Source organism: Camelus ferus, chromosome 3 (genome assembly GCF_009834535.1).
Source record: "Camelus ferus isolate YT-003-E chromosome 3, BCGSAC_Cfer_1.0, whole genome shotgun sequence".
In the NCBI taxonomy this organism is placed as follows: Eukaryota; Metazoa; Chordata; class Mammalia; order Artiodactyla; family Camelidae; genus Camelus; species Camelus ferus.
Window position 1 is genome coordinate 86,398,180 of NC_045698.1, and position 25,758 is coordinate 86,423,937.

General features: G+C 40.0%; 1 long non-coding RNA gene and 1 pseudogene across 1 annotated transcript in view; both read right to left on the reverse strand.

The window, feature by feature from the left end:
- Positions 1-11,133, reverse strand: part of LOC106730499 — a 38,662-nt gene extending 27,529 nt beyond the window's left edge. The window contains exons 1-2 of the long non-coding RNA XR_001366963.2: positions 10,719-11,133; positions 3,340-3,384 (exon numbers count right to left, since the gene is read on the reverse strand). This is a non-coding gene — a long non-coding RNA (uncharacterized LOC106730499). The remainder of the gene's footprint in view (positions 1-3,339; positions 3,385-10,718) is intronic.
- LOC102512326 lies at positions 7,487-8,855 on the reverse strand (annotated as a pseudogene).
- Positions 11,134-25,758: the final 14,625 nt, after the last annotated feature.

A 25,758-nucleotide genomic window follows, 5' to 3' on the forward strand; every position in this document is an offset into this window, starting at 1 on the left:
ATGTAGTAAAAACAAGCACTTTGTAAAGTCAAGCTGCAGCAGACTTAGCCCATTTCACCACAGTCCCTTCTCTGTCTTTTAAACAGGGTCTAACGTGAGATCCCTTTCACGTGCTCCCCTTCCAAGGTTTAATGTACGTGATTAATCATTAATCTCGACTTGCCTTAATACTGCTAGGAATGTGGCAATGACCTCAGCTGAACACTGGCAAAGTGATTAATGTTACATGAACTGGATGAGGTTTTTTTTTTTTTTAAACTCTAGATTCTGAATAAACACATTCATGCACGATTCAGTTGCAGACCTTTGCTCGATAGAAAATGTACCGTGATTTCAAAGAGTAATGTTTTAGATGCAATAAACAACGTTAACGGAAACATGGCTCTTGTTAAAGAAAATGCTGTTTCAGGCTAAAGTCCCAGTGATCATAAAAGATATATGATGCAATAAACAAAATGAACCACAGGCAGACAGGTCCATTCTATGACTAACCACTGATTGAATTTTCCAACACTCCTGGACTTTCTGAAAGATAAACTATTCACAAAAGGTCCATGTTAAATATTAGGCTGTCATTTCTTTTTTATGTTTCTAATGAGGTCCAAGAACAGTAGAGACTCCTCCCATCTTCTTTTTCTTTTCTTTTTTTTTTTTCTCTATTGGTTGTGTTTTTGAATTTTTTATGATGTGGGAAGACTGGCAAACAGTTGCTATGATTGTCAAATGCCTTAAATCAAGAAGAGAAAATGCAATAAAACACAGTTTCCATGGTAACACATTGTAACCTAGTACCTCTGGATTATGAGCCAGCTCACATCTCTGATCATTACTTGTTGACAGGCATAAATTGAGCCTAAAAGCATTAATTTTAGAGATAAAACTGGAATGTGGAGCTAAGTTGTAATAATGTTTAAACATTTCCAAGGTAGTGGCAGCAAATCAACACTGGTTATGTCACTATTTAAATAATGTTAATAAAGTAAGCATAAACACTTTAAAAATCGACAAGCTTTTCCCTAAAGATGGTGTAACAAATTTGTATATACTCTTGAGGCTGTGAGTGGTACCTGATGTGTTTCTGGTGGGATTAAAGGAAATTAAATGGAAGGATATATGGACATTTTAATGAAGGAATGGTTCCAAGATGGAAATGATTCTTAAAAATTTTGATAAGAGAGATGCTCCTAAAACTATCTTAGGACATAAACAAACAACATTTCTGGAGGTTTCACAGTAGACATAATTTCCTTTTTTTTTTTTTTTAAACTAGAGGAGACTCAAATACAATATGAATAATCACATTAGGATGTTTTCAAACAGGCTTATTTTTACACATTCACTTCCATTTTCTCATTAGAAGCATTCTGTCAGACATTTTAAGGTTTTTAAGGTTTAAGGGGAAAAAAAAGACTGCTTGTCTTGTGTCTATTGCTGCCTCCAGCTGGCTTCAGCAGCTACCCATTAACCAATACAAATCAACAACCAAGAGAATTTTTTTCATGGCTGTTTGCAACACTTCTAAATATATCTTTATGACTATCAAGGTAATCTAATAGGATATGATTTCATATGATATGATGTGATAATAAAGAATTGGCTTATTTTCTCAACATCTAGACTTTCTGTAAAAGTCCACTTTATTTCCCTGGTAACTTCTGAGTTCAACTTCTCTGCTCATACTTTTAAAAGTGAGAGTGGAGAAATTGACATAGCATTGGACACTGACTATACTTCAATAAAAATTTACAATTTTTAAAAAGTGAGAGTGGGACAGAAATAGAAAACAAACTTATGGTTACCAGTGGGCGGACAGGGTGGGAAGGGATACATTGAGAGTTTGAGATTTGTAGATACTAACTACTATATAAAAAATGAACAAGTTTATACTGTACAGCACAGAGAACTATATTCGATATCTTATAGTAACGTATAATGAAAGAGTATGAAAACAAATATATGTATGTATCTGTATAACTGGAACATTATGCTGTAGAACAGAAATTGACACAACATTGCAAACTGACTATACTTCAATTAAAAAAGAATTAAATAAAATAAATAAAATGAGAGTGGGAAAAACAAAGCAATGACAGGGAGTTTTTCCTCAAGACTTGACTTTTACCACCTTGAGCCTCAGGGAAGTAGAGTCACCAACATGCCTCAGTTTCCACTTCTGTACTGTGGGGGTTAGACCTACCTAGTAAGGTTGTCATAAACACTTCCTCAGACGGACGCGCATAGGGAGTTTAGAACAATGTTCGGTGCACAGTAAGCCCCCAGGAAGTAATTTTCTCACCATCAGCAGCCCATCACCACTATCATCACAACAGTACACCCCCCACCCCAGCGCCTGGCACTATGCCTCACACCTGGGGTGCCCAGTAAAGGTCTATTCAATTGAATAAGCCAACTTGTTCACTGGGAATTACAGGAAAGTTTATTATAACTATTTTTGCTAGAATATGGAACATTTTCAGGAAATGCAGCTAGATTCCTTTTATTCATTTCCACCATACTGCTCAGAGATTTACAAAACACTTGGGAAAAGAGCTCATGGAGTCAGGCAAGAATCTTAACTCCCAGTGTTGCTAATGTGTAGGATTAAACTCTTGGGAATCCCGCAGGGACTCTGAACCAATGTAACACGGGCTTGTCTTGAACCTATTGACCTGGGAAGGGCATGGATTTAAGAATCTTCCATACTTTCAAGCACTGGCTCAGAAATATGCTAGCAACTTTGATTTTCTCAGTTCTTCTTTTCAGCCTAGCTCTTAAAGAAAATAACCATTTTAGAATGAAGAGAGCAATTTGCTTCCATTCTAACTTCTAGAGACCCTGGATTATGTCCACAGGGCACTCAGTTTGTCTAAAAAAATTAAGACCTTGACCTATGCATGTCCAGCCCTCAGTCCTACTTTGCATTCCTTTTTCATCCCTAGTCATTTTTCTTTCACAGTCCCCAATGCACACCCTCAGATGTATCCATCTTTTTAACCTGATCTCTATTTTTTTTAAATCATAGCCAGTGTCCTTGTCCTGTAGATACAGAGAGAATAAAAGCTGTCCTACAGTAGCCTGCTCTCTAGCATCCTAGCATATGAGAAAGTGCTAAGCCTTGTGCTAGGTACCTGCAAAGCCATCAATAAATGTTAGTTCCCGAGCTTCAAGGCAGGCAATATCTGGTAGCAAACTATAATGAAAAAAATATGAAAATGAATATATGTATGTATATGTATGACTGAACTGTTATGCTATACACCAGAAATTGACACAACAATGTAAACAGACTATACTTCAATAAGAAAGAATGCAAAACAAAACAAAAAAAAATCTAGTTACCTTTTCTTGAATATTGCACTGGGCATGCTGACATCATAGCCCCATCTAAAAAAAAAAAAAAGCCAAATGAACTTATTTACAAAACAGAAACAGACTCACAGATACAGAAAACAAACTTATGGTTACCAGGGGAGAAGAGGTGGGTAGAGGGATAAACTGGGAGTTCGAGATTTGCAGATACTAAGTACTATATATGAAATAGATAAACAACACTTTTATACTGTATAGCACAGGGAACTATATTCAATATCTTGTAATAACCTATAATAAAAAAAGAATATGAAAAGGAATTTAGGCATGTGTATGTATGACTAAAACATTATGCTACACACCAGAAACTGATACAACATTGTAAACCGACTATACTTCAATTAAAAAATTTAAAAAAAAAAAGAAAAAAGGTGGTACCATGCTGTTCGGTTGATGTGTTAGTCTTTAGAATATGGTCTGATAGTTTTGGGAAATGAATACAGTTAGAATATGGGGGTGCAGGGTTCCAAAGGATTCCTTCATAATTGCATTCTCATTTTTAGGATTCTTGCTATTATACTATCATCTTTGGCCAAATAGCCCTGGAAAAATTTCTCCCGTCATAGGAGCTACATCTCCTTTGTAACAGTTGTTTGGTGGACACTGGCGTTTTACTAAAGGAACACTACTTTCTTTGTGAGACTGTGACTATTTCAGAGTTCCTTTCGCTCTCTGTGGGTGACAAGGCCACGCAGGGCATCGTTATTCAGCATGATTTCAATACCAAACAAGGCTTCACCACCACGGGCGGGCAGGGGGAACAACAGTGGACTGGTACCCATCTCAGAGCTATGGTGTTTCTGGGTGATGGAGAGCAGAGGAACTTCAAATCTGGCATGCTTTTACTCACTCTAGAGCCCTCCTTTATCCCAGAGTAGTACTCGACCCAAAGGGCAGCAGGTAAGAGATGAGAGGAATCTAAGCCTTCCCCAGTCAAGTCAGCCAGTGAGCGCTTCACGCTTCCAAGCTACCTTCACAGCGTCTCCTAGGTAAGTCAAAGCAAAACCATCTTTTCTCGGCGTGTACTCCTGCACCCCTTTCATTCTGTAAGAATGTCTGATCTTGGTCTCTATGTTATCCGTATCAATGAAATGCTGATCAAGAAGCTGTTGCTCTCCCGTATTTTTCCAAAAAGGACAGTTTTCATATTCGAGAGACTCTGGAAGCTTGCAGGAAAGGAAAGTGAGGGCCAAGGGGATTGTTTGGTTTTCAGGCCAGAGACTCCTGAACTCAAAACTTGCTGCTCCATGCCCAGTGGTGGCTTCCCAACTAGGACTTGTCCTAAGGAATCCACTGAGCACTCTACATAAATCGTACATTTACCTAAAACCCGTGCAGGATAAGACATCACCTCTACTCCTTCCATTTAACCTGTATTTCTATCTACATTCTATGTTTTAGCTACTAGTAACACCCTGTTACTCCAATCAGTAATTTAAACATTTCTGGGAATCCAAGCTTTCTAACTTTCTATTAGAAATGTTTTTAGATAGATATATTTCTAGAATTATTTCAAAGGAGCGGACCTCCATGGTGCTATTTCCGCAGTACCTGGAAACAGCTGATGCATATTGAGTGACAGTTGATTTAAATTGCCCTCAATTTATTAACTGACAAGTCCCTACAAATATCAGAAGAGAACAGCATGATGACATCACATTCCTTCTCTGAATGGCACTTTACAGAGAAAAGAATCTGTAGAACACAATTTGCAATGTCCTAGCCCAGTTTTGGAAAATGGCCCCACTATCACCATGAAAAAAAAAAGAGATGGTTGAAGTTCAGATCCATCCAGATGAGGTGAGAAAAGGAAGGGCTGCTTTGCTTTCATGCCCTTGTGCTGCCTCTTTTCATCATTAGTAATTCTATCCGCCTCTTATCTGATCAGGCGGGGACACATTATCTCACTAGCAAATGAATACATTGTGGAAAAACTCCCCAAATGCAAATGAACAGGAAGGACGTGCTGATACTGAAATTAAAGGAGCTCTTTTCTGCCCCCTCCCATGCCAGTGGATGGAGAAGTTATGGAGATTCTGAATCAATTCCACCTCTACTTACTCAAACTTTGTCAAGATAAACCTTTTATTTCATTGTTCTAACACTATAGAGAGGAGATTATTTATATGACAGTAATTACATTGCTATATTTAGTACTGTACTCTCTGCCCATTTCTGGTAACTTGCTTTTATATAAAAATTGAATGGGCTTTCAAAACTTGGAAGGTATGCGTATGTTACTATTTAAACCATGACAGCTAGAAAGCAGTGCAATTTCAGTAGATTTTGTACACCTTGTAGCTTTGGGGGAAGATCGAAAGGAATAATAGCTCTAAAGTTTCTTTTAAACAATGTGTATGATTAGAAGGAAGCGTCTATAAGTTTTATGAGCTTTCTCTTCTTCCCACAAGCAAACGATTATTTTCATTTTTAATATATTGTGTGGAGCTACCAGAATCTTTTTTTTTTTTTGGTTTAATCTGACACTGATTTACTTTCTTCATCCCTTAGGTTAAAACAATGAAAAGAAAGAAACTATTCGGTAGGACTGAACTATTCGGTAGGACTGAATTTTTATGAAACTTTGACTTTAGAGAGGTTCAAGTAGCATTCTTTCATTAGCATCATGGTGCTGGCTGGTTGAACCCTTCTGGCCTTGTCCAAACACAGTGATCTCCCTGCCAACTGGGAGTCTGCTGGCCCAGCTGTACTCTGTCACTTTGAAAGCCCACGGGCCTTCCTTCCTCTCCTGGAGTCCACAGTTCCCAGAGAATTTAGTCAAGATAATACTGCTTCCCACAAGCCTGCACATGGTGGGGGGTGGGGACCACTCTGACTCCCTATCTCAATGATTAACAGATCTCTTCCCCTTTTCCCTTTAGAACACTCATGGCTGAGCAAAATCTTCAGAGATGGTCTCTGGACACAAGTTCACCATCGCCCCAGCTTGCCAGCTTTTTCTGATTAAAGCATCTTTCCTTTCTACCGACACTTCTCAACTGGTTGGCTTTTGAATGGTGAGCAGCCTAATCTGAGATTGGTAACACCTTCTGAGTTGACCTCTTTGAGTGTGACAGCTACTGAGCTTCTTCAAATTTTCTTTCAAGAGTGACTCCAGAATAATATCCTGGGAGGTTACAAAGCTTCACTAGATAGAAGGTCTAGTGTGCCCTGACCCTGTGCCAGCTTTCCTCCTGCTGAATGCTCCTTCTCTAGCGATTCTCACAGTCTTCCTAGAACTGCCAGAGTTCTCCACATTCCACGTTTCATTTCTCTTTTGCATTTCATTTTCATTGCTGAGTTAAAAACTTGAACTGGTATTTTCACAAATTTTCCTTTTGGAACTATCAGTAACTATAGCTTCTTTAGTCCAGTACCGTTACAATACAGTATTGTGTTTTTAAAAATACATGCAAATGGAAAAGACTTCAATTTAGATGTTCAGTTGATCACTCCCTTTATTTTTAATTTTTATGTAGGGAGGGAAGTGTGGGAGAGAGGGGGAAAAATCTTCAAAGTGCAAAACTGCAAGAACAGCATGTATTTCATTTATTATAATGGAATTAGAATACATACACTCCAATACATTCGTGAAAACTATGACCATGTTAGATTGTCCGTGGAAGTGGGAAATCTACAAAGCAGAGCTTTGGAAATAAAGCTTCTTTTGACTCCCACTCTTTATGGGCATGAATTTGAAATGGTATTTTTATTAACAAAGTAGCTCTATGGAGAGGGAAGGGGCATCCATGGCCACCCCTGTACCAGCTGATTCTTCTTTTCCCTGTTTCCATTCTTCATTTTATTCTTTACCCCTCACTTTTTTTTCCTCAATAAACTTTCTTTTAATGAGTCTCAAAATTCTGTGACAGAGTTTTGGTCAACGTGTTCCCATTAAAAAGTACCGATCTGAAATACCAATACTTAAAACTGCCACACACACACAAAATAAATGGTTCACAAAACATCCTCCTTTCCTCCTGAAGGTTTTACAATGCATTATTCACATTAACCAGTCTTTCATTATTAAACTTAAATGGCCAACTGAGACCAACAGTTCTGAGGCTGTTCCTCCACCACTGATGAAGAGCAGGCTGGCACGCACTAGGGATAATATTCATTTAGCTTTCTGAGTTTTCTAGGCCGAGTTGGTGACTTTGCTACCTCCAGCTGCCTTCTTATCTATTGCTTTGATGACACTGGTGGCAACCAGATTGTCTCAAGTCTCACCAAAAGCAAAAGGGCAGAGGAGGAGAGTCAAAGAAGCCATCAATACAAGTGGGCTGTCATGAACCACGAGATAGCCTCATCAGATTTCAAGAATTTGCGCCTAGAACAATGATCAAGCTTCTCCTTCAGCTCAGCAAACTTGCAAGCGATGTGAGCCGTGTGACAATTCAGCACAGGAGTGTATCTAGCACTGATGCAGCCTGGATGGTTCAGGATATTAACCTGAGCCACAAAGCCAGCTGCTTCCACTGGTGGGTCATTTTTTTGCCATCCCACCAACCACACTGTCCTGACGAACATCTTTGACAGACACATTCTTGACATCAAAGCCTACGCTGTCCCTAGGAAGAGCTTCACTCAAAGCTTCAAGGTGCATTTCAGCAGGCTTTACTTGAGTTGTAACATTGACTGGAACAAAGATGACCATCACACTCAGGCTGAGAACACCAGTCTCTCCTTGGCCCACAGGGACAGTGCCAATATCACCAATTTTTCAGGTGTCCTAGAGGGGCAGAGGCAAGGGCTTGTGAGTCAGACGAGTTGGTGGCAGGATGCGATCCCAAGCTTCAAGCAGTGTGATCCCAAGCTCCACTGGCATTGCCATCTTCACAGGTGACTTTCCATCCCTGGAACCAAGACATGTTAGCATGTGGCTCCAGCAAGTTGTAACTGTTCCAGCCGGAAACTGACACAAATGCCACTGTGTTGGGCTTGAGCCAGATTTCTTAATGTAAGTGCTGACTTTCTTTATGATTTCCTTGTATCACTTCTGGCCCTAGAGTACACAGTGGAATCCATTCTGTTAACACCAACCATTAGTTCTTTCACACTCAGCGTGCAAGCCAGAGGGAATGCTCAGGGGTCTGCCTGTTCTTGGAGTTCCCTGCTTCAGACTCACCAACACCAGCAGCAACAATCAGGACACACAGTCAGCCTGAGATGTGCCTGAAATCACGGTTTTGATAAAGTGTTTGTGCCCTGGGGCATCAGTGATGCGCACATAATACTTGCTGGGCTCCCATTTCTGCAGAGACATACAACGGTGATACCACGCTAGCCTTCAGTTTTCAGTTTATCCAAGACCTAGACTTCCTTGAAGAAGCCCTTCCCCAACTCAGCAGCCTCCTTCTCATACTTTTTGATGGTTCTTTTGTCAGTCCACTACATGTGTAGATCAGATGGCCAGCAGTAGTAGACCTGTCCAAATCTACATGTCCAATGATGACCATGTTGATATAAGACTATTCCTTTCCCATTTTGCCTTAGATTTAGCAGTGGTTTTTTATGACCCCTGTGTTCTGGCAGCAAACCCACTGCAAAAAAGCTTTTTCCCTCTTTTTATTTCTTTAATTCTCACTTTTCTCCTTTTGACTTTGCTGTGCCTCCAGTGTGCACAGCAGTCCTTAGCCCTTGGTGAACTGAACTCTTAACAGTTTCAAGACCCTTAAACCACATCAAAAAAAGTCACAAAAGGATCAGGAAGAAATACTACACCTATAAATACTGCACAAAGCTGAATTTCCAGGTCTCCTTCGATCATAATTTCAACCTCAAAAAGCAGTTGAAGAGACCCTCTAATTGTTTAGAACATTCGTTAGACTCTTCGATGCAGTCTGGAGGTGGTGATTCTGATCTGAAAGTTCCCCAGGTGATCCTGGTCCACACCCACGCCCCCACTGAGATCCTTCCCCTGAAAGCTATTGAAGAATCGGAAACCACAATGAAAGCATGTTCGACTCCAAGCTATATCCCCTTCAGGAAAAAAAAACTGTGTTTCATGGGAACCTATGCATTGTCTGCACACAGCACACCCTTCCCATTATCTGATTTTAGCCTTCACTGTCCTTGAGCTATTTTACAACTTATATGTTACAGGTAACTGATAGACATGCAAATGCTTCCCTGTATGGTAAAGGTTCAACTGATTTCCCTCCACTCCTCTGGAAAAAAAACAGTTTGGTTCCATTTGTGTACTCATTTCAATATTCCTGATCTTTAAATGTGTCTCTTTAGACTCTCTTGAACAGGTTATAACATCTGTCGGTTCCCTCTTTGATTAATGAATAGAATCAAATCTTTAACATGTACTCATTTTTATCTCTGTACAAGGGTCACAATTTTGCCATTCTTTGAAAAGTATCTTTTAACACTATTCTCCCCTGCCTTTACTCATTATTCTCTCCCTACTTCTGATAGTTCTTTTTATGTATAGATAGGGAGATTGTGGTGCCCAAATTCAGCATTTGATGGGCATAAATAATTTCATAGGCATAATGGACCATAATATTTGGAGTTGGGGTGTTCCAGAAAATCTAGGATGTGTGGTTCCTCAACAATATTTCGTATAGAACACAGAGCTGGGAAAGGTCTTAAGTCCATCTAGTCTCCTTCACTATGGAAACTAAGTCAACCAAAGCCCAGAAAAATGGACATTTTTTTTTTTAAAGATTGCAGATTTTGAGTAGTAACAAAATTGAGTTTGAACCCAAGTCTGGCTAATTCCAGACTACAAAGCCTTTTAAAACTCTAGTAAATCATCTCTTCCTAAAATGGGGATGACAGTATGAACTTGAAGATTACTATAAGACTTAAATGAAAGTTTGAATCTAGAATATCCAACACCATGCCTTGCTCCCTCCATGGATGGAATGAAATATCAAAGCAAATAGCACCACTGCTGTGTCTGACTGGTCAACCAGATGGTCTCACTAATGCACAGGCAAGTGCCACATGTCAGTTATTCTCCCACAGGGCTTAAGCACGTAATAAATGCTCGATAAAATTTTGTTGAATAGAACTGTTGGAGTAGAACTAGCAGATATGCAAAGAACCCACAGCTGATTTTAAACGAATCAGGTTTAACTAGAGAGCCAGAAGGAGCCAGTGTGTTGCTTTCAGCCCGAGTGGCACCCTAATCCTTCTGTGAATCATAAATTCTAAAAATAATCCCACCAGGTTTGTAGTGAATCATTTAGAGTCTAGAACAATTATCGGAATGCCATATCCTGACCTACTTTTTGCTGGAAACTCACACTACATTCCTATTTACATGGGAGGATGATCATAAGGTCTTTTGAGTGAGTGTCGGCCTATTTTAGGAAATCAGTAGCTGCACTTACATTGGTTGCTGCTTCCTTCCTCAGCTTTCCTTCCCAGGTCGGTTTTCAGTTCAGGCGGATGATGAGGGGCAGGATTAGCAAAGGCGCTGTATAGCACGGATGCCCGGGAGCTCTTTAAACTGTGTGCTAACAATATTTTTATATACTCTGTCTTTGCCTCACCCCCCAGCCGCACCCCCCTTCCCCAGCTGTTTCCTTTGCTGCCTGAGCTGTTTGGTGGTGTCTAAACTGCTGCTGCTGAAGCCTTTTCTGGCAGGTTGCCCAGGAAGCAGCTCTCCTGTCGATTCCGCCTCTCTCTAGGAGTTGCCTGCCTTCAGTATAATGGGCAACATTGAAAGCCGCAAGGCGTTCAGTCCACAAGGTCAGAGTGCCTTTCATTCTTGCAATAATCAACCAGTGTAGCTCTTCCTCAGACCTGGGGAGAGAGAAGATAGAGGTCAAAAGAGCAATTACATTTCACATTGACTCCAGAAAAGGCTTGGATCACCAGGCTGAAAAGAAAAACGGATTCTAGCTTCGTTCTGATCCATTCTCTTTCTGGTCATCTCTGTTATGAAGGTTGGCCTGAAACCATAACAAGTTTTAGCTTGATGATGTGCAAAATGCATTTTCCACCTCCAGATGAGATCTTTCTTCTTAGACATTTAGCACTGTCAGCATTTTGCAAAAGAATGCAAATGAGCTGCAGGATCTATAACCAGAGACAGTAAGCAAAGGCTATTAATTATGTTTTTTAAAAATGTTAACCCTAGCAGACTGTATAACAAGCAATTGTGCTAATTTCAATCTGTAATCAGTCCCTACATTAGCATAACTTTATTTATTTAGCATTAAGGCAACAATTTAGAGAATATAATTTAGTTGGAAATGTCAGTAATTTTGCAGTGGCAGATTGTTGTTACAAAGCTACCTCTATTTGACCTCACAGCTGCCAGGACTAATTACTTTAATTGCATTAATTGCACTGACCATTCTGATGTTTAGTGTAGTTGCTGTTCCTCTGTTACCATTGAGCAAATCAGCCTGGCTGAATTCGCAGTAAAATGGGCCAATGTTTTCTTCTAAATCTTTTTGGATTCTTCTCTGCATTTTGAGAGCCCAGATAATTCACAGATTATCAGTGCTCTCACTGAGATCGAGAATTTTGAGGAAAACCCTTGAAAGGATAAAAAAAAAAAATCTGTATTTCTTAACTGACCCTTATTGCTCATTGCTGATTGATGATAAAGTATCATCATTTTACTAACAATCAAGAAGCATTTACAAGATGGTTGTGGCAATTTGACAATAAGTTAAAAGTCCCTGATTTTACATTTCGGAATGAAAGCGTATTAAAAATCCCATGTTCTCTGTTTCCATCTTATAGACTGAATACATAGTTTTCCCAGAGATTTGACTCATCACAAATTGAAACACACAGCTATGTCCTAACTGAAGACTTAGGGTCTTATGAATCTAAAGAACAGATATTTGGTCCCAACAAGGAAAGTGCTACAGGATATTTAATAATTTGCTACCAGGAACACATCTATGAGTTGAAATGAAGACCAATTCTTGCACATGAAATTGTGGAATCTCAAAGTCAAAAAGAGTGGGTGTCATACAATTTATCTGCCCACTCAAGGCAGGTGTCAGCTCCTCCTGGTTTCTTCCAATGAGCGTCTCATCCCTGGCTAAACATTTCAGGTTCTTTTTTTTTCAAATATTGCACAACAACTTGGATAACTAAAACATTCCATTACAAAATGATACATACCCATCTGTTTTGCAATAATAATAGCCAACATGTATTAAATGACTGCTGTGTTCCAGGCACTGTTTTAGACACGACCAGTATTTATTTATTTAATCCTCCCAGCAGTCCTGTGCCATATGTATTACTGTTGTTGCTTCTGTTGTTATACATAGGAAGTAATGTAATTCATGGCAGAGCCAGGAATCAAATCTAGATATCTGGGTCTGGAGCCTCTGAGCTTGACCTTGATATGGATCACCTAAGAATTGGATCAGATTCTCCCTCGAGGCAAGAGAGAATTGATAAAACAGCTTTCCTCCTAAGTCAGTGACTCCTGGCTAGCCGTCTCCGGTTCCCCATACGACAGAGCTTCAGCAACATTTCTCTTGAAAGTGAGGCACCCAGATCTGACTAAAGCCTTAATCCTCCCAGTGTGTGCAGTACTTCTTCAGGCTAGTTTCCACTTATCTGCAAGCTCTCAGCCCAAGCCACATTCTTAGAGAGGCCATCCTGGACCCCTGGTCTAACTGAGGAAGCCTTATCGTAAGCTCTGGTGGGACCAGGAAGCTTTCTCTGTTCACATTAGCATCCTGCAATTCAAAATAACCCAGATACCTTCTTTAATAGGAGTGGTACTGTCCATTTTCAACAGTCTTACTGTTAACCTGTCAATCTCACACAAAAACACAAAGAAATTCACAGACCTCTGATTCCATTAGGTTTGAGCTACATATTCTAATTACATGGTGTCCACAGGACGAGGTATATGAATAGCTCTTTTTTTTTTTTTTTTAAATTCACCTGCAGCTCCTCAGCAGGTGCGGAGCCCTCATTTTGAACTTCTGATAGGTAATAAACCCTTTGCACCTAGACTGTATCCTTTCCTCCATGTCTCCTGTATACCCAGCTATTTCCCTGAACGTTACCTAAGATTCTGGCAAACCTGGATTCTTCCTGTCTTAAACACATGCCAACTTTTTGTCTCCACCACTAGGTTCATGTGATTGCTCTCCACCCACAGTCTCTACTCCCCTCATCCTGTCTGCTTTGTTTCCACAGATGAAATCCTTTCCTCCTCTGTGCTCACTTCAAACAGCACGTCCACATCTTTCCTGAAGTGCAGTGGGTTATTTCATCAGTTCTACCTCCTCAGCCTCCCTCCATCAGACCTTTCTCTGACGCTCTGCAATGCCTCCCTTCAGTCCTTCATCATCTCTTGGAGAGACCATTGCAGGAGTGGTCCAGCTTCTGGCTGATGCTACCTCTGTGATCCTTGACACAGCTGCGTTCTCCCATGGAAAATCATCCCGCTTTGCGTTTTATCATGTTTTATTTTCAGTCCTCAGGTACATCTGCCAGGCATCTTTACATTTTTACTCTGAAGTTCATTCTTCTGGTATAGAAGACAGAGCAAAATCGGAGCCGAGTAATTCTATTTTCTCTTTGTCTTGTTAACATTATATCATAATTTCTTAGAAATGTGACTAACAGTTCCTAGTTCTTCTTGCTTCTTACACATTGGTAAATGTCATTTTTTTTTTTTTTGTTATCCTTTTTTTCCTGAGCAAAATTGAGCTTATTTTTCACTTTAGTCTTTATGACACTATTCTTCTAGGTTTGTGCTGTGGCATGGCTTTTGTTCTTGCCTACAAGGTCTTTGATCTTTCAAACATGCTTTTAAAAATCTGAGCTCAAAGGAGAGTTCTCTGGGCAACCATATTGATTTTTTTAGTTTTTCTTCCATATTTGGCTTATTTTTTATTATGTAGTTAGAATTTCATTTTCTACTCCTTCTGGACCTAGCTATACCCTTTCAGAAAATCCTCATATATTTTCTTTGAAATTTCTGAAATGTGCTTTCCATAGTCTAGGATGCATGTCAGATACTGATTAATATTCCTGTCTTTTGCTCGTTTTCTCCCAAGGTTCTCAGCACTTTGTTCTAAACCTGCCCTATCTTGAAGATCAGAATCAAGTTTAGAGTAACTGTGTCCTTCAAATCCAAGCTGACAAGCTACATCTCTTGATCTGCTGGGTTGAATACCTCTGTCCTCAGAAAGAGAAACGCCCCAAGCCCCACGCTGTCTATGAGGACGGGTGAGCCTACCAAACTCTGGCTCCTGTGCACAGGCAAGAGGAAAGGAAGAAAGGGGAGTAGAAGTGGTGGCAGCCTCGGGAGAGATACCCAGCCTCCTTCACTGGAGGGAAGGCCACCAGCTCAATCCCTAATCCAAAGTCACTGAATACCATCATCCTTTGTCCAGAGGTGTTCCCTCTGAAGGTGTAGAGTGGAGATGGTAAAGCAGAGGAGGTAGGAGGACTAACATGAGGGAAATGGAACACCAAGTAGAGGGGGGAGGTTGGGGGGGGTAAGAGCTACTGAAACTCTATTGTGTGCCAGGCACAGTGTTAGGTACTCACATACACCCATTCTCTATTCCTCCCAACACCATTTTTACATGTGTGGAAATTAACACACATTTTAAGAGTTGACTGTCTTCTCTAAGTCACAGGGAATGCAGAAGCCAGGAATTAAATCTAGACTTGAGGATGAGAGGATAATACAATAACACCAAAACAGAAAATTAACCATTCACTGCTAATATACATATTACAAAACTAATGGTCTTATAAAGGAGATACAGGTACAAATCAATCCTATTATGATAAACTTCAAGAAAATATCTATTTTGTGGCACATTACTAGTAACTCTGATGTATGTAACTAGAATTTTTATTGTAGCTACATTCTTGAAAAATGTAATCTTTATTTCAATATTTTTCCCAGGCAGAGCTTTTTGGTTTGCTTGGGGTTTTTTTGTTTTGTTTTGTTTTAGTTTTAAATTCTATTGGTGAAATCTCTTGTCAAAATAAAGAGAAAACGAAATAATATCACAGTGATAGTTACATAATTTGTGGTCCTTAGAGGAACTAGTCTTCTTGGCACATTACTGTCAGTTAAACATATAAATGTCCTTTGAAGAGTCTGCTTCTAGATGTTAATGGAAGTATTGATTTTCACCTCTTTTTTATAGCATCTATTTACCATGCTTCCTCCTCATCTCCATTCTGAGCTCTGCTCTCTTAAGTGTTAGTGTCAGAGGCAAGTGCCAAAACCAAGGTGACTAAGCGGGTGTCAAGCCAGTTGCAGAAACAGAGAGAAGACTTAACTAATGGCCCAGGTCTTCTAAGTCAATGGACCCTGTCTCTCCTAATTTCATTATCAATTCACCACAGGAACCTGACAGAGTCAGTATGTTAAGGTAAATCTCAAGGCTTAGAAACGAAAAGGGGGAAAAAAATCCAATCTCAGAGGCAGGTAGAAACATCATAATTCAGAGAAAAATCTTTATTATTGATGTATAGCTGCAGACTCTTGTCCAAAGATTTCCTCTTTAAATTAAGAATACTAATGATTTCCCATCCTGAAATTAATAACCCAAAAGCTGCACAAATTCAAAAAAGGCACTCATTGTCGTACTTTAACCAGGAAGTGCCAGTCAAGCGGATGCCAAGCCTGTTCCCTTTGGCAACGTGGTGGATGATGGAGTCTGGCAGTCTTAAGAGTCACAGCTTCCTTGGGAAGCCTTCTTGTGTGTGCCAAGGGGCCATAAATTTGAGATGGAATATCCTGTTTGTTGAGGCTTCTGTACATGCAATCCAACAGCTCTCTGATAAACAGATCTGTTTGGGACAGAAGTTCCTGTCTAAGTAGTTTGGAGACTTAATTGTGCCGGTGGAAGAGGCGACACAGACCCCACGGGGAGACAGGTCAGGCAGTCTGGGACCTATGTGAGGCCCTGAATCAGTTCCAGAGGAAACCCAAGCTTGCCAGGATAGCTACAGTGACCTAAAACAGAACTGAATCCAGAAAGAAGGAAATGGTTCTTTGTGGGGAACAGGAAGTGGATACTAAGAGGAAACTGACATAGAGAGAATCACTTTGGTACTGAGTATTTTCATGTACCCTGTGCTGTTGTATGCACTTTGGTAAGCTATGTTAAATTATTTAAAAAACAACACAGGAGTATGAATGAATAAACGAAGTCTCTTGAGAACATTTTAAGTTACTTCATTAGAAAAACAAAAGAGAGAGAGAGATTGATTCAGAAACTTTTCCAATGTTCCCTAAAAGAAAAAAAAAAGCAGCTTATATTCCTAGTTAATTACTTTTCTGTTTTTCAGTAAGTTGATTGTATCAAAATACTGGAGTCCTTTCCAAATACCTGGGAATTTGTTTTGGGGTGAAGACTACTATTTTGACTGGTGCATGCATAAAAGAGATTTACATTTTAAAAAGGCATGCTCCTGCAGTCTTCTGTTCATGTATCTGTTGTGGCACCTTTCTGTTTGTGTTGTAATGACCACTCTATGCTGTCCTGCCCACCAGACTGTTCTTGGAGGGATCACAAAGTCCCCAGGACCTGCAAGGGTCCTGAGAACAGAGAAGACATGCAGTAGGTCCTATCTGGACATTAATATTGAATAATACAATGTAACTAATTTGCAGGATGGTTACAAGAATGAAATGAGATAATATAAAAATCAACATGTATCTGAATCACAACAGGAACTAGTTAGTTTTCTACCCTCTTCTTTGGACTAAAGAAAAAAAAACTCTTTAATTTTTAAAGCACTGTAGAATGCTTAATACCAAATTCACTTAATAAGAAGAATGTACTCTGAAGAACTCGGTTAGCTCATAAAAATAATGATATTTGGTATACTGAGAAATTTAAGGCCCAGCTGGATGGATGGGAACAGAAAAAATAAGAAAATGAAATTTGGCTTTCTTCCTGTTGGCGCTTCATGGGGAAAATGGCTTTAGGAAAATGCGGGTATCCCTTCTTCAACTATCTTTTTCTTAGTTCCTGGAAGCTAACCTGGACCCTTTGTCCATCTTGGATGAACCCCCAGGCCCCAAGTCCAAGCCAAGGCTAGGCCACTTTAAGGGAGCTGTAGGAAATTTGGTGCCAAATGCTCAGATCAACATTTCCTCAGACTGAGTCACTCACTGTACTGCACAAATTTTAGGGGTGAGACATCTGGACTCTCCTACTCAAGAATTACCTGGCATTTGCATCTTGCAAACAGACAAGCTCTTTCCTCTAAAGCTGGGCTGATGAGGAATGTCTACACAGGGGTGATAAGGAGAGGAAGCCCTTGTGAAAGAAAATGCAGTGTAAATACAGAGAGGGATGGAGGGATACTGTGCACCTAAACGGTTTTTAGTTGGTTGTTCAGGACAAGCTATGACTTTGACCTTATAGAAAGAACGATTTCCCATATCTGACATACCTCAAAATTTGCCAGACAATTTATATGCCGGTTAAAAAATATCCTGTATGAAGTAAAGGTGTATGAGAGAGTAATTACTGTGTCCACAAGTGGTCTGGTCCATTCTTGTGAAAATGACTATTAGGCTGAATTGCCTTTGTGGTTGATTTTCATCAGACCATAACTAGCTACAAAAGAGTGAACAAAGGCTGTCCCTTTCTGAAAACAATGTCCACCATTTTAATGATTCCTAAACACATCTCTCTCCATCTACCTTCTAATCTCTTCACATTGCTAGTGAGAAAGGCTTTATAACACATCCACTTAGCGATTCTTACTTCTGGGGTTGTAATTCAAAGAGAAGCAGTGCCTCTGGTCACTTAGAAGAGACTCTGGAAAAAAACACCTACAATAAGATCTTAAAATAAACAGTATCTGTACACCAGAAACTGACACAAAATTGTAAACTGATTGTACTTCAATAAAGTATACAGGATGATGTGGAAAAGAAAAGAAATAAACAGCATCATTTTACTGTGGTCTCTGTCACTGAGACATCTGTGTCTGTGGCCTCTGCTTACACGTGGTGCCTCTGCTTACTTTTTCAAAAGGAAGCTGAACAACTTCCTGTAGAATTCTCCCTTTCTGTGTCTGTCAACAAAACTCTCTGGTCATCTACAGTCTCCATTTCAAGAAGTGGGGTGTATTTGAGACTCTGTGGTCATTGCAGAAACCGGAAAAGAAATGAGTCCAAGACCCGGAGTCAGGCATCAGCACGGACCCCCTTCCCTTGTTGGCCTCAGGGTTCTTGTTAATGAGGCAGTGACTACACTATGACTCTGAAAAAATGTTCTAAATACTTTTGGCCTCAAGAGTATCGAATCCTAAGTTTTGCTATTTGAGCACATAGATGAAGAGTTCTCAGCCCTGGCTACACCTCAGAAACATCAGGGGCCTAAAAGAAGACAGAGAAAGGAAGGGAAAGGAAGAGAGTAATATAGAATAATGTACACATGATAAAAAAAATGCAAACCACGCAGAAAAGTACACAGTGTACGATGTATGAAACAGATAAACAAGAAGGTCCTACTGGAGAGCACAGGGAACTATATTCAATACCTTGTAATAACCTATAATGAAAAAATATGAAAAATAATACATATTACACATATATGTATAACTGAATCCCTATGTTGTATACCTGAAACTAACACTACTTCGTAAAACAACTATACTTCAATAAAGAAAGAAAAAAAAGATTAACCATATATGCAAAATCTTAAATAAAGGGTTAAAAAGCATAGAAAAAGAAACACACAGTGAAATAATGCTCCTTCCCATCCCAGTCTTTAGGCTTCCAGTCTCCAACTCCCTCTCATCCAGGATTAAAAAATACATAGATGTCCAGTCCTCATCTCATACCTACTGAGTCAGTATCTCTGGCAGGTGTGTATTTAATAAGCTTCCCAGATGATTCTGTTGCTCGGCCAGGTTAGGAACCACGGACCTTGCCAGGGTGACGGCACTCCCAGGACCTCCCGCTGTAGTGGGTTCATGTTATGATGCAGGGACTTGGCAATTGACTGAGTGCACGGGCTTCAGGATAGGAAATCTCTTCTTGTATGTGCTTGTGAGGGAGGGGTTCTGTACTACTTGTTTAAGAGGCAGTGTAGTATAGTTCAAACAAAACAACGTAACAATAAAGCAAACATACTGCTTGCGACTAAGAAAAATATCCAGATCTGACTTTGCTGGTAATTGTCTCGGTGACATTGCCCCAGGTATGAAAAATTGGCCCTCAAATTTGTAAATTTCACCCCCTCTCACCTTCCATAGGTTGGTGGCCGATCCTCGACCTATTTATACTTTCTTTTTCCTGATCAATTCCAGTTTTGTTTGGTCTCTAAGCCCCCTGATGCAGCTCAAATTCCTCAAGGGAAGCTGACCCCAACACAGCCCAGGGGAGAGCCTGACTGGTTGAAGGATGAGTCTTTCCCTCATTCGGAATGGGTATATAACCCAAATCCAGTTAATAAAAAGTGAAGACAGATTGGCGGGAGGTTTCTGAACTATGAGAAGCCTGTTTCTCTCTCCCACGCACTGTGAATATAGCTCTGATGCTACTGCGGCCATCCTTCCTGTGGACTGAGCCACGGTGCTGAGCTGACACTCAGTCTGCAGTAGAAAGACTAAAGAACCCAACTCACGTCAATGTATTGAACCACAGGACCCAACAATGCTGAAGCCCTCACTCTGTCTGGACTTCCCGATAGATGAGCAAATAAATCTATTGTTTGAGCAAATAAATCTATTGTTTAAGCAAATGTGAGTTGAGTTTTCTGTTACCTGAAACTGAAGTCTTCCTAAGTAATCCATCTTCTTTAAGTCTAAATCTCTCACTCAAGGCCTTAATTCATTCCCTGCTCTCAGGTAACTTTCATTAACTTCTTGGCCATTTACCTTGTCTTTCTTTATATCTTTTTCAGCTTTATGATCCCTAGATAACTAGGTAACTATTAATTTGCCGTTTTTACCATTTCTTTTCTGTGTACTCTTGGTCTGTCACAAATTAGCATTTGGGAGCATCGAAGTGTACGTATAATATACATGGCCCAGGTCTTGTTCACAGTAAAGGGATACTTTCACCCAGTGACAGGTGGAGGGGGAGCTTATGATCAGACGGTTGCCAGTTTTAGAAATACAGGCGTGCCTACAAGAGATGTTACCAATGTCCCTTTCTAGCTTTTACTAAGAAAAAGACCATTTGAATTTTAATACTAAAGGAACAAGAAAGAGATTGTTCTCTTCATGAGGAACATAAAGTTTTTTTTTATCTTTATCTTGGGAAGGTGATTTTATAGGAACTCAGGGCAAAAGGAGAAGGAAGGAGAGAAGGAAGGAAAGAATCCATTTTTTCTGAATCTTTCATCCCAGGATGCTTTCATACATAACTTCAGTTAAATCTTACAACAAGCCTGCAAGGTAGGTTAATCTCCACTTTACATTTGGGACCACCGAACCGAAAGGAAATGATTTTCTCAAGGCCACTCATGTGTCAGAGCCAGATTCTCACCAAGGACAGTCCAACTCCACAGCCATCTATTTTCCACACTTAAATATTTTTAGCCCTTTCTCTCTCCCCCTGAAAGGGTTTTTGGACTTTTGTAATCCCCCCAGACCATCTCTTTGTTGAGCAGTGGTGGGCATCACCTGGGCAGCCTTCTGGCTTCCATCTCTGGGTATTTCCTGTGCTTTTCCTCTAGCCCCTCAGATGCCAGCCCCTCTCCCAGGTGACGGTGGGAAACTCAGGGTCACTGAATAAAGGCTGATAACAAGGCTGTGCTCCTGTCACATATTTCCCAGGCTTGATTCGTCTATGATACTTTTAGTGGTCTTGTGGCTGCTACCTGTGAAATTACAGCCACCACCTCGGTCTTAGGGATCATTGTGATTTCCTGAACAGTACACCAATACCTACTACCTGGTTTCCATGCCGCATATTTTCTCTCAAGCAATCTGTCCCAGTTCTTAGTGAAGCCTGCCACCATGCCCAGGTCCACACATTCAGAGTACTCCCTGACAAGTCAAGTCTAGAATATGATGAATCACCGGGAGCGGACGGGGGCTGCCCTCTTTTCAGAGTTATCCCCAGTCATGATGTCAGAGCAGCATGGTAATAGGGAGGGAGAGAGGGTGGGAAGCAATACTGGCAAACAGGAAAGAAAGACGAGAGGGAGGGAGGAAGATCTGGACTGGCTGCATGAATTTACCAATTCTACCAACACAGAGATTGTGATGGCTTACTGATGTCAATATCAACACTTCTGGAAACTACATTTAGAGGATGATAGCTTAATAAGATCCAGAAGTCATCCCAAAGATACTGCCAGAGCTCTTCTTTGGTCTGATGGTCATTCTTCTTATCAAAACAGCTTAGTGAAGAGAAGCCTGATAATCTGGTTTCTCTCCCCCATTTCTACCACCTCCTGTCATTTCAGGGGCAGGAGGTGGAAAGAGCACAGATTCCCACGTTTCACGATCGTTCCTTGTATGTCAGCATTTTCATATTTATACGTCATTTGTTCATCATGAAACCTCTTCAGTGAAGGCTGGTGGAAATTCTTATCTCCTTTTTTTCAGAAGATAACTGAGGCTTAGAGAATTTGAGTAACCTTCCCTAGCATCACTGGCAAGTGACTAAGCAGAGACTTGAACTTGGTCTTGTACTAGGTTCTTCACATGCATTATCTCATTTAATCTATACCACATTTTCAAGAGTTAGGTAATATTCTCTCACAGTTTTGGAGACCAGAAGTCCAAAATCAAGGTGTCAGCAGGGCCATTCTCCCTTCAAAGGCTCTAGGGGAGAGTCTTTCCTTGCCTCTTCCAGCTCCTGGTCACTCCTGGTGTTTCTTGGCTTGTGGGAGCATCACTTCCACCTCTGCCTCTGTCTTCACATGGCCTTCTCCCCTGTGAATCTGTGTGTCTTCCTCTCTCCCTATAAGGACTCTCTCATAGGATGTAGGGTCTACCCTAAACCAGCAGAATCTCATTTGGATCCTTCTCTTAACTGTATCTGCAAAGACTCTATTTCCAAATAAGATCACATTCTAAGGTTCTAGGTGGACATGAATTTTCGAGGGACACTGCTTAACCCTCTATTGCAGGTCAGGAAGTAGTATACTTAAGGTCAAGATCTAATTACAAACTATATTCGTTTATAAGAAATTTAGAGACAAACTTTGGGAGTTCCCATAGTTGAGTTGTGGGCTTTGTATGGGGGTCTACAACTTGTAATAGCAGGTAGACAGGAAAGCTGAAGAAACAATCTATTACAATTAATGTGGCTCTATTTGAGATCCCCTGCCTAGTAGGGGTGGTGTGGAGAAATGATAAAAGCCACATGAACATTTTGGTAGAATAACTAGAACAGAAGAAGCTTGTCTTAGGGGCTTTGATGGGACAGGGGTTAATGTACTGAGAACATGTCACATGGGACAACAAAAGTATGAGGGATGAGAAGATGGAATGACAAAGGTGACAATGACAAGATACTCTGATAACAGCGAGCTTTACATTGGGACAATGAAGAGAAAGGCTCCCAGGAGTTTACAGACTTTTCAAGTGAGATTAGGAGATTTTAAGTGAATTTATAAAAACTACACTCTTGGATGTTCTTCAGTGATTGATAAGAATATTAATAAAGATTAGGAATTTCTGTTTTGGGTTGAGATACATCTGCAGAGTGGTCTAAGTCTTGGTCATGGATTTATGAACACTATACAGAGATTAGTGAAAAATTCTGGACATGGTGCTGGGAGTTTTCTGTCTCCTAAGTATTATCCAAATCTTGGGGGGAAAAGCAAGATTCAAATATGAGGAAGTGAAAAGATCAAGGAAAGGTCAGAAATGGGGGAGAGGTTGCACACCCAACTAATCTAGCTAACGAAAATCGCGGACAAGAAATCTGCTAACATGGAAATCAGACTTACAATGGTGAATTAAGTCCAAAGTTCAAAAGCACTCTTTGGACTCTCTTGTGAAACACAATTTCCTTTGACTTTTTCATAAACTTCCTTCTGTTGATCAGCTACAGCATCTTTAGCACTACATTTGGGGTGACTGTCGCTAGGCAAGTCATTGAAACCTAAGGAAATGAACACTGATACATTAGTTTCAAGAGAGGAGTGTGAGGCTAAGAGGGAAATGTATTTTTCCTTAAGACTGTCACTTCAGCAAAGGAGAAAACAGATTATCAATTAAAAGTCTGATTTCGTCTGAGGAGCATGAAGTAGGTGTATTCACTTTGTCCCTTTGCATTTGGACCACAGCCCTGATTGGGCCCAGCCATTTGCTGGAGACTTTTGAGTGTCCTGAAACAGTCTTAGTGTTTGGAGAATGGTGCTGAATTGTTTTCCTTGCCACAGATTTAACAAGTGAAAAATGGAGGGTTCCCCCCTCTTCTTTTCAGACATAATCTTGGCAGAATGTTTAAAAGAAAGATAAAATGTCAGGAAGACTTACAAAAGACCATTAAAACAGAGAGGCAAGGGGCGGCAGGAAACAGCATGAATGAATATTGTCATACAGATGGTGGCCATTGTGAGAGGAGCTGAGACAGTGATACTGAGTTTTCTCTCCTGCGATGATTGACAGGGAATTCATTTCAAATAGCCCTGACAAGGCAGGAGTGGAAAGGCAGGGCCTCTCCTTTCCTTCCCTGCCACGTGGGTAACCCATAAAGCCCTTCTCGGTACCACAGAGTCATCTGTTTGCGGAGAGGTTAGGAGTGTGACGCAGAGAATAAATGCTTAGTTTCCCAAATTACCTTGTTCCCTGGGAGGCTTCATCAAAACCTAACAGAATCTGTATGGATGCTCCAAAATCTGCCTGTTCTAAGCACCCACAGATGTTTTCTCTTGGCACAGATAATAAGGATCTAGGATTAAATGTTACCATTTAATAATTAATACCATTCAAACGCTCCCTCCCTTCTGTTGAAAGTCGGCACCACTGATGTGCTGACATCCTGAAACACCCGGCGTGCTGATTTCCATGCTATTGTAACATTATATTCAGGATAAAAGTACTTTAATTTCCCAAGATGTAGTAATTGTAGTTTTCATAAACTGGGCCATATGTTGGAATCTTTTCATATACCTGCAGATAGTTACACTTATATGTAAAAATTGGCAAATGATTTCTTTCAAAGAAATTAAGAATGGGGACGCTCTAACAGTCTCTTGAATGTTTTAATTGTGAAATCCCTATGCTTTTATCATACAATATATATATAATATATACATACGTATGACAGCACACTAGCACAGAATTTTATAACACAATGCCTATTTCTGAACTTGGAATTACCTTCCTCTTCCTTTAAATCACATTATGCATCTAGAAAATGGTAACATTTGGGAAATCCGAGGGAGAGCTATCCAGATAATCTTTGTATTATTCTCTCAAATTTTCTCTGATTCTGAAATTACGTCAACATGAAACACTAAAAAAAATCGGAACAGTATCTGAACTAGCGTGATATACTCTTTTTAAACACTTTGAATCTTCTATTTTATCTCCAAAAGCATTAACTGGAGTAAATCCATCCTTTGGTACACAGAAAATATTTTAGGATTTGCATTTAGTATATATAAAATAGATAAACAAGTTTATACTATACAGCACAGGGAACTATGTTCAGTATCTGGCAGTAACCTATAATGAAAAGGGATATGAAAATGAATATATGTATGTATATGTATGACTGAAACATTATGCTGTACACCAGAAACTGACACAACATTGTAAACTGGCTATACTTCAATTAAAAAAAAAAAGAAAACATTTACATGGAAGGTTCTACCCTACTACCTATAGAATCATAAAGTAACAGATATGTTTGTTGTATAACTAACAAGGTCACAGGCTGTTCGGCTGTTGGAGCAAACTCGATTAAGACCGTGATAATCTTTTGAAAGATGGTAATTTATCTCCATTTGAAAGGCATTATCTTAGTTCTCCAGCTATCACCAGGAGCAAGGTTAACAAACATTCAGTGACGAATTTTTGAAAGCTATAGTCAGAGCTTGTTCTCTGAAACCCTTCGAAAGCACCGTCAAAAGGTAGTGAAATAAAAATTGTCAAATTTGTACACAGACTTACTTAATGGCTGTTATCTGAGAAAGTGGTTTATGATTCATATAGTCACTACCTGTACTTAAGCAATTTCTCGTTTGCTTTCGATTGAAGACAATCTGTTCCCATGGCTCATGTGGGAGAGATTACCACAAAAGGCTCTTGTTTGCTTGAAATAAGAAGCCATGAGACACAAAATCCACCCAGAGGGGATCGGTACTTTCAAAATAGTCTTGTACTTTTGCAAAGAGTCAGCATTCCTGACAATCTTCTTACTAAATATGGTTGATTTTAAATGTGCATTTGGGGGCCTGTAAATGGTCTTGAATATTTCAAGTGGATTTTGTTACTAATTTTTAAGGAGGATGGGTGGAAGGAACTAAAGTAACT